General features: G+C 50.0%; 1 long non-coding RNA gene across 1 annotated transcript in view; it reads right to left on the reverse strand.

Moving 5' to 3' along the window:
* The window catches only part of LOC130276740 (uncharacterized), a 62,967-nt gene extending 57,542 nt beyond the window's left edge, over positions 1-5,425 (reverse strand). Inside the window, exon 1 of the long non-coding RNA XR_008845230.1 lies at positions 5,336-5,425. This is a non-coding gene — a long non-coding RNA (uncharacterized LOC130276740). The remainder of the gene's footprint in view (positions 1-5,335) is intronic.
* Between the last annotated feature and the right edge of the window lie 688 nt (positions 5,426-6,113).

Here is a 6,113-nt window from a genome sequence, read left to right on the forward strand (position 1 = left end):
TACAATGCCTGTAAGCAGGACCAGTGATGTGAATGTGCTCAAGCTATTGTTCTGCCCCCTCCCCCATGCTTTACACTGCAGCTCTCTCTTTGTTCAGACTGGTGTTGCCCTCAGCCAAGTGATTGCACAGCAAGGATGCAATGATTCTAAACTCCAAGCAACTAAACTACAACGTACATACACTAAAGCAAATGAGCCTTAGCAAGTGCAAGCCTGGGGGGCTGCATTACTGTCTATGGAGATGGGGGCGGGCTGGGGGAGCAGATGCTACACACTTATCTTTTAGGAATATAATCGGAAGTGGTGCTGCAATCTAGCCTGGAAGCAATATGGTTTAAGGAGCAAAATGACCATGTCAGATGGAGACGGGACGATTTTACAGACTACCTGCACTGTATGGGATGCACAGAACAGACCACTGAGCTGCACAGGCATAAAACTTAGTATCACGGGCAATTAAGTTTTTGTAATTTAGCTCCATTACCCCCTGTCTGTGTACAATAACAATGCAATCCCTCCCCTAGCAGGCCATATGACCTGGATTATTACCCATTATCCCATGTATAGCCACCCCTATTCTAGTTATTCTCTTATATCCAAGCTCATCCCAGCTGAAACCCCATTCTCCCAACTAATGCAGTTTTACTGCTGTACACTCGGTAGTGTCGGAAAATGGGCAGGCAAGGGGGGTAGGCATTCCGGGTGGAGGGTGCACCGGTCCGGGCTGTCCTTCTCCGGGGGTCATCTTCTCCACTCCGGGCAGGCTCCGGCCTAGTACGCTGCATAGACGCCGCTGCGCAGTGACGCCCCTGACGTCACGGCGTAGCGGCGTCTATGCAGCGTACTAGGCCTAAGCCTGCCCGGAGTGGAGAAGAGGACCCCCGGAGAAGGAAAGCCCGGACTGGTGCACCCTCCATCCGGAACGGCCCGGACACTACAGGAAGGAAGGATGGATGGCTTGGACCACCCCCATTACGGGTAAGTTTATATTTTTTTATTGACTCGAAGGGTGGGGGAGGGGCCCGACCGGTATAGCGGTATGGGCAAAAATCCATACGGGTATACCGCCCAGCACTACGGTGGGGGGTGCGATGCGGCGGGTTGGGGGGGCGGTCGCGGGGCATTATCGGCTTATCGGCAAGGTAATTGCCAATACCGATAATGCCCAAAATCGTGATTATCGGCCGATAATCGGTCGATCCCTAGTCTGGATGATGGCAGGGGGATGATGTATTTCCCACCCTAGGCTTATAGTCGAGTCACTAACTTTTCCTGGGTTTTTGGGGTGAAATTAGGGGCCTCGGCTTATATTCCGGTCGGCTTATACTCGAGTATATACAGTACACAGCCTAGACTCTGTCCTGTCCATAGCCCCAGCTAAGCCCCACCCCCATTTCCTATGTTAAGTAAGGCCTAAACTTTAGGATTTTTTTTCAAGAATAAGGAGTCATTTTGATAAATGAAGTGATTTAAATATGTTATTACGTGCAGGAAAGTTGTTTTAAAATTTTAGTTTTTTTTTCTAGAAAAAAATGTATATTTTCCGAAAACTTGAAAGTAGAGTGGAGTAGTTTTATACAAATTTCCCAGGACCTCCCACCCAACTAAACACAAATAATTAGTCAATGGCCGTAGACACCATATATAGCCGTATCACAGAACATAAATGGAGGGGAAAGCCATCGTCTTAAACGTTTTAGAAAGGAGGGATGATGGGAGTTAGTAAGCACAAAGGACCTCTCATAGCCAGCCGTAAGGTTCACCAGATTGATCACTTCGACTAGTGAGGGGACTTCTGGAGAGCACCATTTCCTGGTGATAAGTAGTTTAGTGGACATGAGAATATGTGCAATGGGAGAGCGATGACTACTTGGTAATCGGTCCATATTGAGTAACAATAAGGCTAAGCTGGGTCGAAGGGTAAATGGGTCCCCCAGAAGTGACTGTAGAAGGAGCTGTATACCCTGCCAGAGCGGCCGGATTTTTGGACAAACCCATAGTACATGGAGAAGAGTCCCCCTATGGCCACATGCTCTCCAGCAAAGGTCAGTAAAGGTTGGATTAAGGGAGTGTAGTCGTGAAGGCGTAAAGTACCATCTATAAACGGTCTTCAGAATCACCTCTCTGTGGTTGGTTGAGTGTAACAGTGTGCGTGAGTCCCTCAAAGCACGAAGCCATTGGTCAGTAGTGAACGATTCCCCCAAGTCCTGTTCCCATCTGTCCATAAAGGGCTGTCTCACGTTATCTGTGCGGTCGCTAAGTAGGTCATAAAATTGGGCAATCTCTTTTTTACTGTTAGACGGTTGTTGCAAAAAGGCTAGTATATGTGGCGGAATAAGTGTGTCCTGTAGAAAGGTTGGCGTCAGCAAACTCCTGACCTGAAGTACCCTGTAAAAGTCAGTTTGGGGCAGATTATATTTCGCTCCGCTCTAAGGTAGGGGAAGTGTATGGTACGCCGGTCATCAAAGAGGTCCGCAACCCCTGTCATACCTTTCTGGAGCCAGGGAGATAAGTTCAAGTCTGGCATATAGTGAGAGAGGAAGTCTAGAGGGATTTCTGTCAGCGGGACTTGACGTTTACGGGTGGACTGCCTCAAGAAGTTCCGCCATATGGTGTCAGAGATATTGACCGCTGTTAAGAAAGAGGGGGCTGAGGGGGGAACGGCCATTAGCCAACACTAGAAGGCGTGACTTAAGGGAGATCAAAGAGGAAGAAGCCTCCTCAATCCCTACCCAAAGCTTGGACCGAGTATTTGACCACCAATGCTGGAGCTGGTCTAAAACGCAGGCTCTATAATAGTCTTCAACATGAGAAAAGCCCAAACCTCCAGCTGCAACATGGGTCGTCATTAGCTTTCTGGGGATTTTTTTTGTCCGCCCAAACAAATCGGAAAAGCGACCTGTTCAAAGAGGCAAAAAAGGCCTTAGGGATGGCTATCGGTAACATTCTAAACAAGTACAGTAGTTTCGGCAGTAGGAGCATTTTAAAGGCCGCCAGACGTCCCAGCCAGGAAGGAAGCTGTTTAGAGAGTGATAGCAGAGAAGCAGAAAGAGAGGCAGCTAGAGGGGGGAAATTAGTGAGAAAAGTACGTGAAGAAGGGAATGTCAGTTGTATGCCTAAGTAGGTCACAGATTCCGTCTGCCAGTCGAGGTCAAAACGTCGTTTAAGAGAGTCAACAATGGATGGAGAGAGATTAACAGGCAATATTTGGGACTTGGAGGAGTTAAGTTTGTAGTATGAGAGGGTACTAAACCGATGTAGTAGGGAAAATAGGGCTGGCAAAGAAGAGGGGACATCAGTCAACGTGAGGATAATGTAACGCAAGTTTATGGGAGGGACCTCCGACGTCGATACCATGGATGTCAGGGTGGCCCGTATAGCACATGCCAGGGGTTCAATAGAAAGAATGAAAAGAAGGGGCGAGAATGGGCACCCCTGACGCTTGCCATTCGACAGGGTGAATCGGGCTGAGAGCGAGCCCTCAGCAAAAACCATTGCGGCCGGATTGGAGTACAAGGCGCCTATGGCATCCAAAATCGGGCCCGAAAAGCCAAAAGCATGGAGCACCTTTTCGCCGTCAAGAGTAAGGAAGGCTGCGGGGGTCCGACGATGTTCACAAAGTTGGAGGAGGGATAGCATGCGTTTGGTGTTATCTGGTGCCTGTCGACCGGGCCTGAAGCCCACCTGGTCGGGTCCAACTAAGGAGGGGAGAAAGTGTAGGAGTCGGGACGATAGAATTTTTGCATAGAGTTTAACGTTGCCATTCAGGAGCGAGATGGGACGGTAGCTGGGCGTTTGATCTGGAGGTTTACCGGGCTTGTGAATAGTTGTGATGAGGGCGGTGAGCATTTCCTGAGGGAAGGAGCCAGAGGACATGGCGGCCTGAAAAACAGCATGCAAATGTGGGAGGAGGATATCTTTGAATCTCTTGTAGTACTCGTTAGGGAGACCGTCAGGACCAGGTGCATTAAGGGAGTCAAGGGCAGAATCGGACAGGCGAGGTAGGTCGAGAGAAGAAAGAAAGGAGTCAATAGCTTCCTGAGTCGGCTGGGCCGTCTGGGGGTCAGAGCGTAAGTTGTACAGGTCACAATAGTAAGACTGGAACGCGTTAGCAATATCTCTAGGGGAGCGGAGGGTAGAGCCGGAGGAGGGGTGTTTTATAATGCCAATCCTACATTTCGCTCTGAGGGGTTTAAGGCGTTTAGCCAGTAAGGATGAGGGCTTATTATCTAGGGTGTAAAAACGCAATTTAGACCTACGGGCATCCCTCTCATATTAAGAAAGGAAGAGTTGGCTTAAGTGGGTGCGGGAATGTAGGAGCTGGGAGTACAAGTCAGACGAGGGTGTAGTCTTGTGGAGGGCTTCCAACACAGCGACCCCGTCTAGTGCCTCACGTATAGCAGCAGTGCGTTTTTTCTTGAGCAAGGAGCCCAATCGGATAAACTCTCCACGGATCACCGCCTTGTGGGCCAGCCACAAGGAGGTGTCCGTGACATCAGGGGTAGAATTCAATCGGAAATGCACACTACGCAGCATGTCGAATCCTCCACACGTCAAACAGGTCATGGGAGGAGAGGAGAGTGCGGAGGTCACAGTAGCGGCGTGTGGAGGACCCAGAGAGGTCCAATGTAGGGTCAATGATAGAGTTGAAGTCACCGCACACTATTACCTCACCCACCCGTACGGAATTTAATAACTTGAAGAGCAGTTTCAGAACACGACCCTGACCACTGTTAGGGGCGTAGAGGTTAACTAGAGTGAAGGGCTTGCCATCAACAGTTCCCACAATGATAATATAACTGCTACGTGGGTCTATAATCTGTTGGGAGAGAGTTACAGCAATGTCATCTCTAAAGGCGACCAGGACCCCCCTCTTCTTAGTAGCATAGGAGGAGTGGAGAATCACTGGGAATCTCCGGTAGCGGAGGGGGGGGGGGGGGAGGGTTAATGGCAGAGACATGTGTTTCCTGCAGGCATACAATCGCTGCATCACGCCTCTCCACCTCACGCCACAGGAAATGTCGTTTTTGGGGACTGTTGAGGCCATTAACATTTAGGGACATAACCACAGGGCCCATAGCTAGTTGTGCAAGATTCCCCAGGAGATGGTAAGGGAGATTAAAAACCCGACTGACCACCTAGTGGTACAGATGAGGATGTCACAAAGTATCGGATAAGGGAGCAACCGGGGGAGGAAGGATTAAAAACCTGACTGATCACCTAGTGATACAGACGAGGATGTCACACTGCAGATAGGGGGAGTAGAGTAGGAAGGGGCCAAGGAAAGACCCGAGGAAATCCAAAGGGTCCAGGCGGGGATATCACAAATACCGACCTGAAGCACTCTTCGGTGAACCCTGGGGATGGACTGGCGTTATTGTTCGGCGTGTCGAGGAAAACTGGGAGCTCTAGGCAGCAAGGCACTAAATAAAAGGAAAAAAAAGTCTCAATATAACAGTAGAATGCAGTGCGATTCAGATGAAATACACTATAAACACTAGACGAAGACAGGACAGGAGGTAGAAAGGGCAGTGGGAAGAAGGAATACGAAAAAAAAGGGGGGAGGTAAATAAAGGGTAACAAATGTGAGCACTGGTGGTCCAACAATCAGATGAAGGAGTAGCACCGAGGCAGGGGGTGGGGGGGGGGGGGGGTGTAACAGAAGCACCAACAATACGAATGAGAGAAGGGTGCTCCAGCACCTGGAGACTACTAGTAGGCACATTTCAGAACAGCAAACCAGAAAAGAATCAAGACTGGTCCCGAGGAGGGGGAGGTTGGGGATCACTTATCTCTGTAGCTACAGGTAGCAACCCCCATTCACGCAAGGCCGTGAGGAGAGGCTGAACCTGGCCCTGATGAGTGATTAGCACCTTAGCCGGGAAGCCCCAACGGTATGGGACTCCCAAGTTGCGGAGCATCTCTGTAAGAGGTGCAAAGCTTCTCCTGGCCTGCAAGGTCGCGGCCGACAAGTCGGCATACATCTTCACTTCCGTCAAGGTAGGGTGGCGTCTAGGAAATTGCAGGAGCAAGTCCTTGGTGCGAAAAAACGTAAACCGCCCCAGCACATCGCGCGGCACTTCATCTGGGAGAGACCGCGGTTTCGGGACCCT

The sequence above is a fragment of the Hyla sarda genome, chromosome 6, assembly GCF_029499605.1.
Source record: "Hyla sarda isolate aHylSar1 chromosome 6, aHylSar1.hap1, whole genome shotgun sequence".
NCBI lineage: Eukaryota > Metazoa > Chordata > Amphibia > Anura > Hylidae > Hyla > Hyla sarda.